The sequence below is a fragment of the Peromyscus eremicus genome, chromosome 8a (genome assembly GCF_949786415.1).
Source record: "Peromyscus eremicus chromosome 8a, PerEre_H2_v1, whole genome shotgun sequence".
NCBI lineage: Eukaryota > Metazoa > Chordata > Mammalia > Rodentia > Cricetidae > Peromyscus > Peromyscus eremicus.
This window is the reverse complement of record NC_081423.1, coordinates 44,039,892-44,050,281: the sequence shown is the minus strand read 5'-3', so window position 1 is coordinate 44,050,281 and position 10,390 is coordinate 44,039,892. Positions and strand designations below refer to the sequence as shown.

The 10,390-nt window shown below is 51.0% G+C and overlaps 1 pseudogene; it reads left to right on the top strand.

Moving 5' to 3' along the window:
- The window catches only part of LOC131916985 (bifunctional phosphoribosylaminoimidazole carboxylase/phosphoribosylaminoimidazole succinocarboxamide synthetase-like), a 53,204-nt pseudogene extending 43,184 nt beyond the window's left edge, over positions 1 to 10,020 (top strand).
- The last annotated feature ends 370 nt before the right edge of the window (positions 10,021 to 10,390 follow it).

Below are 10,390 nucleotides of genomic sequence, written 5' to 3'. Positions count from 1 at the left end.
TCACGTCAGAATACAATACAAAGCTGTAGAAAGCAAAACAGCATGATGCCAGCCAGAATAAAGGGGCAGACAGACCCGTAGGAAGAGTCTAAAATCCAGAGACGAATTCAGGCATTTGCAGCCAACTGCTTTTCAGCAAAGGAGCCATGAATACGCAGTGGAGGAAGAATATGCTCTTCCATAAACGGTGCTGGAAAAATGGGATACAGAGACAGACAGACAGACAGACAGGGAGTGTGAAACCCACAGACATCCACTCGAACAGGTCATGAATCCAAACCAAGTGAGGACGGAAGCAGAAGACACCAGAGGGAGAGCAGAGGAAGGCGGAGCGGGAACCCTGGGAGACACTGGCAGAGACAGTGTTTTGGAGAAAACCTCCAGTGCACAGACAACAGCAGCAAAAATAGACAGATGGGATTGTGTCATACTACGAAGCTGTGAATGGCAAAGGAAACAATCAGCTGAGTGAAGAGGGAGCCCGCAGAATGACAGAGCATAGCTTCAGACTATTCATCTGGAAAAGAACTAATAGCAAAAAAAAAAAAGAAAAAGACCTTTCTCAAATGAAGATAAAACTAATGATCAACAACTATTTAAGAAATGTTCAGCCTGGCTGACCACTAGGGAAACATAAACCGAAGTTACAGTGAGACGTCATCTCATCCCAGGTAGAACAGGTATTACTGAAAAAAACGAAAGAAAATCATAAATGGGGACAAGGATGCCGGCGGGATGGTGTTAGTGTAGCCACCGAGGAGAACCGCATGGAGGCTTCTCAAAACCCTGAAAAGACAACTACCCTGTGGCCCAGCAATCCCACCACTGAGTACATAAGCCAAAGGAGATAGGTCACACCATGAAAGAAGGACCTAGACACCCATTACAATTGCAATATTATTCACAATGGCCTGGGGATGAGATCTACTGAGCTGTACATCAGTGGATGAACGGTTTAAAAGGTACAATCTGGGGTGAGGGGCTGGAGGAACAGCTCAGCAGGCAAGAGTGTGTGCTGCTCTTGCAGAGGACCCCATCCAGTTTCCAGCACCAGCATCCGGCAGCTCACAAACACTTGTGATTCCAGTTCCAGGGGACCCAATGACCTCTTCTAGCTCCCATGGGTATCTGTACTCACATGTGTATGTACACACAGAGAGTTAAAAAAAAATAAGTCTTCGAAACTTATTTTAAAAATAAATAATGTGGTCGTTGAACCCAGTGGAATAGCATCAACCACTGAAGAGATGAAATTCTGTCAAATGCAGCCAGCAACATGGATGGAATTGGGTATTATTAGGTTACTAAAATAACCCAGACATAGACAAACTGCACATTCCCATTCATTGGCATAAGGAAGCTAGGAGAGTTGACCACATAGTAGAGAACAAAATACAGATCCCTGGAGGCTCTGCAAGATGGGATGAGGGAAATGGAATAGACAATGAACATTAAAACACAGTTGGAGGAAGTGTCAGATCCTGTGGAGCAAGCAGGACTGGAGGAGAGCTTGCAGGCTCTCATCCATAGAAGCCAGGTGGGGAGATGGAGATGTTCACACTGCATGCTGCATGCATGCACCCAGTTAAAAAAACCACACCCACAGATGTGTGCACAATGTGTCAAATAAGGACGTGTTTAATGAAACAGCTCTTAGCCATTTGCTTAATGGTAAAATAATTACTTTGTTACATTTTTATATCATGTTATAATGAAGCACAGCCCAGTGTGGTTAAGAATCTTAGCTGTTGTTTTTGTTCTTTAAAGCAGTTTCATGTATCCCAGGCTGGCCTCAAACTAGCTACATAGCTCAGGATGACCTTGAACTCCTAATCTTCCTGCATCTGTGTCCCAAGCACTGTAATTACAGGCATGTGACATCACACCTGGCTCTGAATCTGGTCATTCTGTAGACCCTGCTAACAATTTACAGAAAACACAGGGTATGGGTATCTAATACCCTAGTTTCTTCAACAGAAAAATTCTCAGGAAGAACACTCAGAGATGTGTCTGGAAAACACCGAGCAGATGTGCCAGCCAGCTGCACTGTGAGCCACATCAGGGGCCTTATTTCACTTCTTTTACAATTTTGACATTTATGGAACAATTAGAAATTTGAATAGAAACTAGGTATTTGCCAATAGTGAGGGATTGTTGCTACATGTATGAATACTAAATAATGCTATTGTCATTTAAAAAAACTTAATCTTTCAGAAATACACTGGAATATTTGAAGATTAAATTATCATGTCTGAGATGAGTGGCATGAATGTCCAGGTAATTTGAGGGGAAGTGGATGAGGCCAAAAGATCCAGGGCAAGGTGTGATGGAGTAAGGACAAGGTATAATAGAGTCAGGACAAGGTATGACGGAGTCATGGAGCCAGGACAAGGTGTGATGGAGCCAGGACAGGGTGTAATGGAGCCAGAACAGGGTGTAATGGAGCCAGAACAGGGTGTAATGGAGCCAGGACAGGGTGTTATGGAGCCAGGACAATGTGTGATGGAGTCAGGACAAGGTGTGATGGAGCCAGGAGAGGGTGTGATAGAGCCAGGACAGGGTGTGATGGAGCCAGGACAATGTGTGATGGAGCCAGGACAGGGTGTAATGGAGCCAGGACAATGTGTGATGGAGTCAGGACAGTATGTGATAGAGCCAGGACAGGATGTGATGGAGCCAGGACAGGGTGTGATGGAGCCAAAGCTGGTGGGCTCCAGAAAGTTCACTCTACGCCTCTACTGTTGGCTACGTTGGACTCTTTCCTAACAAAATTTTTGCATGTCAATTTTTGTGTGTAAATTATTACCCATAAAGTTTTTCTTTTCAAATTACTTAGTATGGTCTACAGTTCTTTAAAAATCCACTTTTCAGCCAGGCCCAAACTTCTCCGACCCTGCAGGAGGTGGCAGAATTGGCTCAACCAGGTCCTGACGCCATGTGCTTGCACAAACTGTAGCCCTCCCAGGCAGACGCCATTCCTCTCACATGCATCTTTTCTGTGGCCCATTCCCAAAGAATCACACAGATTCTGAAACGTCAGAGTCCTGCATGCACAGGATGTCCGTGCTGGGAAGGCTGGAGGCAGGGAGCACAACCAGCACAGGTATGCCATACAACGGGATGATGAGGAGCCATCCAAGACAATAATTAGTTAATAGAGTGTTTCAGACTTCCTGTGAGGTGAGGCGGCATGGCTGCGAGCCCCACATGACTCCAGTTCTTTCAACCCCAATGAGTGAGTGGAGGCTAGTCCCAGCCTCCCAGGACAGAACTCATGGCTCAGACGGAAGCTGAGCAGTTAGGGAAACTGATGCATGCCCACTGTGCCTCCTCTGTTCTCAGAAGACTTCTGGGGAGCTAAAAAGATGGCGTGGTTGATAAAGTGCTTGCTGAGTTTGGATCGTCAACACCCACGTAAAAAGCCAGGCATGGCAGCTTGTTCCTGCAGCCCTGGTGCTGACAAGGCGAAACTGGGGGATCCGTGGAGCTCACTGGTCAGCCAATCTAAGCCAATGAGCCAGCCAGTCTAAGCCAACTGGTCAGCCAATCTAAGCCAATGGGTCAGCCAATCTAAGTCAACTGGTCAACCAATCTAAGTCAACTGGTCAGCCAGTCTAAGCCAACTGGTCAGCCAATCTAAGCCAATGGGTCAGCCAATCTAAGCCAATGGGTCAGCCAATCTAAGTCAACAGGTCAGCCAATCTAAGCCAATGGGTCAGCCAATCTAAGCCAATGGGTCAGCCAATCTAAGTCAACAGGTCAGCCAATCTAAGTCAACTGGTCAGCCAATCTAAGCCAACAGGTCAGCCAATCTAAGTCAACTGGTCAGCCAATCTAAGTCAACTGGTCAGCCAATCTAAGCCAATTAATTGGTCAACCAATCTAAGGCAATTGCTGCATTCCTTTGAGACAGAGTGAGGGACTCTGTCTCAAAAAATAAAGTGGGGAGTGATTGAGGGAGACACTCGGTGTTGGCCTCGAGCCTCTACCCCGCATGCACTGCCACACCCACACACAAAGAAGGCCCTCAGACTCCCTAGCCTCCACCACCATCCAGGATTCTCTGTCAGCCACATTACATTCTCAAGCTGCCTTGGTCCATAAAGCCTCCCCTCCCCTCACAAGCCACTGTATGTTAGACATCCCCTGAAAATGGGCTAGACTGGCTGACCAGTGGACTCCAAGGATCCGCCAAGTTTTGCCTCATCAGCACTGGGGCTGGAGGAACACACTACCATGCCTGGCTTTCTACATGACTGCTGAGGATCTAAATTCACAAGGCTAGTGAGGGTCTCTCTGCCCAGGAACTCCTCCCTGGCCATGCCTTATGCTTCCTCCTCCAGCAGTTGACTGGGACATGAGACACCAGACACCTCCCAGAATGCCCCCTTCGAAACACTTCCTGCAGGACCACCCACAGAGGCCTCAGCATGTTTCCTTAAACAAAGATAGTCTCTCTGTGGGGGAAGAAAATCTTCCTGCTTTAAAGTAAGATTCTTGTGTCCTCCCAATGGGAGATATGGAAAGGTAGCTCCTATTTCTGGGCCCCTCTCTTGTGGCCACAGAGCCCCAGGAGTATAGCCAGGAGACAGCTACAAACAGAAAGACTTTACTTCCTAGCCTCCTCAGCCATGTGACTAGAAGATGTCAAGGGGCTGTGAGCCTCCTGGCATGTCCCACTTCTAAGAGAAGGGAACCCTGATTTCCATCTCTCCCATCCTCCCACACACAAGGGAGGCTTGGTCCTGTAGTCACCTGGGATGTGTGGATTCGGGAATCAAACGCTCAGGGAAAGGCAGAAACCCAAAGAAGGGATATAGACAACGGCCCTGGACAGCTCCCACTGCCACAAACCACTGACCCTGCAACTAGTGTGACAGCATGACTGCCTTTTGTTTAAACCACCATTTGTATGGGTTTCTTTGTTTCCCAGTAAGCAGCCAAGCCTACACCATACCCAGCTTTCTGGCTTTACTGAGCCACCGTGGTTCCCAGGCCCACAGGTTATCTTCGACTGGGTTCTCCCAGAAGCAGAGCCTGGGCACACAGTTCCTTCAGGCACAGAGGAACTTCACTAAGGACCTTATCCCAGTGGGAATCAAGGAAGGAGTCAGGCCACTTGGAGTGAGGAACACCTCTAGCCAGCTGACACTGGACCTTAAAGGACCTTGGGGCTCATCCTGTTGTGAGTCACCCCTTTAAAGCTGACCTGAGATTGAGGGTTTGGGATTAGGTGTGGGATCCCAGAAACAAGGTATCAATGGGGTGCTACACACAAGGAACCCAGAAGCCTCATAGTTGGGTCCTTTGGGATCCCTGCTCACCTTAGCCCCCAAAGATGAACATTCCACTGGAATCCTCAGCCAGCCCCATTCACCTTCATTACCTGCCTCCAGGGGTAGGAGGACACCACGAGGCCTGTGATTCAGCTGCCAAGTAGCCCGTGCTGGCATTACATGCCGGCACAGAACCATAGATGTGCAAGAACTTCCCCAAGTCAGTTAGTGTGGAGGAGCCGGGTGGGCAGGGACAGGGTGAAACAAAGCTTTGTAAAATGGGTTAAGCTGTGAGGAAACCCCAGGAGGAAAGACCCCAAACTCTGCAAGGCTGGTGTGTAGGCCACGACCTCAGTGGCTGCTCTGCCAGTCCTTAGAGGTTCTGTCTCACGTGGTCCCCACTACATTAGGACACTGAGAGGATTCAGCTGTGAATCCTTCAATAAGAGGACAGAGTATCTGGACCAGGAGGTGAGAAGCTGGTCAGAGGCACATGACCAGCACAGTCATTCTTGTGATGAATGGAGCTCCTGCAGCTCAGAAAACTGATGGGACAGCACAGAACACAGCTACCAAGACCAAGCCTGCGGATGCTTCTGAGAAACATCAATTCCTGGCTGACCTGCTTCCCACTCTCACAAAGCAGTGCTGGCCTGGAGACAGCTCTAGGCAGAGTGGCTAGGGAGCTAAGCAGCCACATCTTCAAGAGACACAGGCTCTAGGGCAGGTTAGGCACCGCAGTGCCTGATGCGGGTAGCTGCTCCTGTAAGGAGACAGCAGAGCTATCGGAAGGGAAGGATGAGTGGGTTTCACTGGCAGGAAGAGACAGGTGAATCCATGTTGGGTAGGCTGGCTGCCCAGCATCCAAAGCTTGCTTGGGGAAAGAGCCATCCTGTGGGTGGTCCTGGGTGGGCAATGTCCTGTTTCCCACTGCAAGAACTGACAGGACCAGACTCGTGTCTGGGATTCTGATGCTTCAGGTCTGGGGCACAGGCCAGCACAGACTCTTGAGCCCCTGAAAGCCAAGACAGCCTTTTTGTCTTAGGCTGGATAGAAACTCTGACAGCTGTTCTTGACAGGAAAACTAGACAAAAGGTGCTGAGGGGAGTGACGGCACACGTGATCCTGGGCCTGCGTCCTGTGAAGACGCTTCCCCAGACTGAGGCCACCTTCAAGGCGAGCTGCGCACAGCCCCTCTGCTGGCAAAACTGAGCCCTGAGAGGCATGGCAACTCACTAAAGTTTCCCAACGGTCACTGCACTCAGTGAGCCCCGGCAGAGTTTGGGGACCTGGTTGAGCTGCTGTCCTTGTTCCCATATGCTGAAGGCCTGTCCTACTTAGCCCAGCAGCCTACAGGACAGACAGAGTAAGGCTCAGAGGGCAAGCCTGGCTCCACACAGAAGGCTTCAACCAGCAGCAGCTATGGAAAGGATAGTGGACTGGGGTCTGAACACGGACCAGAGGGACAAGCACAGGAATGTCGTGCCCAATGGCTGCCTTTAGTGGGTCTTTGCACTTTGCAGGCTGTTGCTGACGCTACCATGGGTCCTAGAGGGTCAATATTTGGAGGAGAGGTCGGTTTGTAGCAGAGGAAGTAAAATTTCAGAAAGATGCTAGGACATCTTCAAGGTCAGAGTGGGACTCAGGGCCATCTGCACTGGGGATGGAGAGTGAGGGACACAGAGTAGAGTTCTGAAGGCCAAGCGGTGTTGCCGGGCTGAGACAGGGGCACAGCACAAAGCAATCCTGGAACATGTCTCTTGCTCCACAACCCTTCCTTGGAAATCAAGTCTACTCCCTGCATAGCCCACAGGGGCCAGTGCCACCTGTCCTTCAAACCCACGTCCTCTCAGTGCTAGTGAGTGCCCTCCCACCTGGGAGCGTTTAAATTCAATTGAAATAATTCAATGAATCAAATGGAATGACTGAATGGTAACTGAGCTTCATCAGTTGTGATGATCGCGATAATTAATTGAATGTAACCAGATGTGTCTCCCTGGGGAGCGATGACAGGGAAGGTGGAATAGTAACATCTGAGATGCCAGCTGAGTTGGCTGAGAATGGGCTCAGGGCTGGTACCCCTGCTTGGCTCTCCAGGGCTAGAACGCTGCCTGTTACACAGTAGGTGCTTGGACAGCATCTGCCACTTGCCAAGCCCCACAGAGAACCCAAACACCCCTGCTGCATGGCACCTCACTTTCTTGAGGTGCCATGCAGCAGTGCACCCCGGAAGGAACGTCTGGGAGATTCATGAACAGAGCAACTGCTCCATCCCCAACCAGACACAGCAGCTACTGCCCCCTCCCCAAGTCAAGTCCCCCATGTCCCTTCTGGTGTTCAAAAGAAACAGAGCACCTGCTGTACCACAGGTGACTGTGGCTGGCTAAACCTGGCTTGGTAGCCCAGGTGCAATGGTGCAGAGCTTGGGTCGTGAGGACATCTGGTTTCTGTGCCCTCTGTGGCTCTGCTCTCTCTGAGTGGCCAGAACCTGTTTGAGCCTCTGTGAGCTCCTGGAGAGCCCTACTGCCAGCTGCCCAGGGCGTGAAGATAAAGGGGGCTCTGCTGAATGTAAGGCAGCTAGTGTCTATGTAAACCCTCCCATGTGCTTGGGGAGGGGGTTAGAGAAGCAATCATTTCACATGCCAGAGTGTGTACACAGCCCCATGTTGCTGGCTTCAGGAAGCAGAACAGGGCCAGATGACAGACCAGGACCCTCCAGAAAGCTTGTGTTTGTGGAGTGACCTCCCTGGCAGGGGTGGGGAGCATAGAGGTAAAAACCGATGCCCAAGTCTCCATGGGTGTGAGAGGAATGGGGAAAGTCTTAGGCACCCACTCCTACCTTCCTGCTGGGAGATGGGGTAACTTGGATCCTGCTGCCCAAGTATGTCCCTACCCACAAAACAAAGCAGGAAAATGCTTGAGATAGAGGAGAGAGCTTCTGGCAGCTTGTGCAGGTTTTCACAACTGGAAGGGAGAGGGGCTGGCAGGTTCTGGGCCTATGGTACTGACACCCATGTAACCAGGTGAGCAAAAGGCTTCTCCCGGCCCAGCCTCCAGCAGAGAATTGGATCATCCTGGGCATGCAGGGAGACCCCACAGGAAGTCAGCCATGGTGGGACTGGTTCCATACGAGGGCTGTCCAGACTTCACATAGCTGTGGAGACCTTCATCAAGGTCTTGTATCTCCCATCCCACCTTCCAGCTCACACATGCCCTGAGCCAGGCTCTGAGCAATCAGACTCTCCTGGTCAGTCCCAGAGGCAGAGAAGGGAGGGACAAGGATGCCGGCAAATAGACATTAAGTAAACGAGGCAAGCCGTGGGTAGTCGGGCAGACTTTCTGGGGAGGGCGTCTCTGAGCAGAAGATCACAAGGGAAAGTACTGGGGGAAAGAGAAGACAGTGTGCATGCGTGCGTGTGTGTGTGTGTGTGTGTGTGTGTGTGTGTGTGTGTGTGTGTGTGTGTAAATAAAGCAAGGGGTAAGGAGCAGGGCCAGCTACTCCGGGGCACTGCAGGACTCCTGGAAGATACTAGCTAATCTTCTTGTTACTGTGACAAAATGCCTGACCAACGCAGTTTAAGGGAGGAAGGTTTGACCTTTGGCTCAGTTGGAGGGCACAGTCCGTCCATCGTGGTGGGGAAGCCATGGTGGCCAGAGCTGGAGGCAATTGGCCACAGTGCATCATCCGTAGTCAAGAGGCAGAGGGAGACGGATACTGTCCTCTTGCTTTCTCCTTTTCATTCAGTCCAGGAGGCTACGCCACAGAATGGCGTCACATTTAGGGCGGGGTCTCCCCACCTCAGTTACCCTGATCTAGAAACTGTCTTGGGCGTGCCCATTGGCTTGTCTCCTGGGTAACTCAAGAAGCCAACAGTCGGTAGTAACTATTCCGGGGAAGATTTGAGCAGAAGCTGCAGTACAGTTCCGAGGGAGGAGAGATAGCTGGAGATTAACAACGGCTACCTGCCCTGGCCTCTGGGAAGGAGTGTCCAGTAAGCGCCACGTGTCTTCAGAAGCAGTTCTAGAACACGCCTAACTGCTGTAGTGTTCGAACTGTTTGGTGGCCTTCGTGGTGTGACTGAAACAGAAAAGCCTCCTCTATGTCCATCAGTCCAGAGATATGAACCCCAGACCTAGAAATGCCCACTGGTTCCACCAGCTGCCTGACGGCAAACAGAGACGATGGGTCTCTGTAGGACTCTGATAGGTTCCTAGTCCCCTGACCCTGACTCAAGAAGTGGGAATAGGGACAAGAGGAGCCTGCCACTAAGCAAGGAGCCCGATGTGGGACCTTCACTGCAGCCATGGGGCTGTGCTTTGAAATGTCAATGTGATTTGCATACTGGGTGGCGGGCTAAAGGTGTCCAAATGGTAAAGGGACTGAAACCGCTATTTGCAGTATTACATGCTGTAGAGGAATACGCTGTGAGGTGCTAGCCAGATTTCAGCAAGCAAACTGTGAAGTGCTTGGTAAACTATTGAGTCCCTTGGAGGCCCACAGCGGGTTGCACATTTCTATCTACTTTGCAGAGCCTGTTTGGTCGGCCGATGGGCACTCCGCAAAGCGCGCTGCCCTCTAGGAGCCGAACGGTTTGCCAGCTGCAGGGCCGGCGCCCTCAGATTGCCCTGCAGCGCTGAGTTTGGCGAGCACCCTGCAGAACCTACAGAGCCTAGAGGGGCTGGACTAAGTCGAGACTCTGCCGCCTCCTGGCGGTCAGGGAAATGCGATCCGGCCGCGCCCTAGACTAAGGACTGCCGCAAGGAAGGACCTGCGCATGCGCGAGCCCCAAAACCACTCCTGCTTTATCCTGTGGGCGCTCACTACTCTCCGCCCGGCTTCAGGTTCTCTCTTGGGTTATTTATTCAACCAAAGTTGACCAAGTCCCCTTAGGGATTGGCGGTTCCCTCTCACGGAGATACTGTGGCGGGTCAATCATCTGCCCTGATGACATTGAGCTTGGTGGGCCATTCTTTTGAGTCACGGCCTTCCTGTTAGGCCTCCCTCAGATAGTGACAGGAAAATGGGACGGGGCTGCCCCATACAGGCCTCTGGGATGAGAACCAACCTTAGGTCTAAAGGCGAGAGGCTCTGTGAAGCTATGAAAGTTGAACCA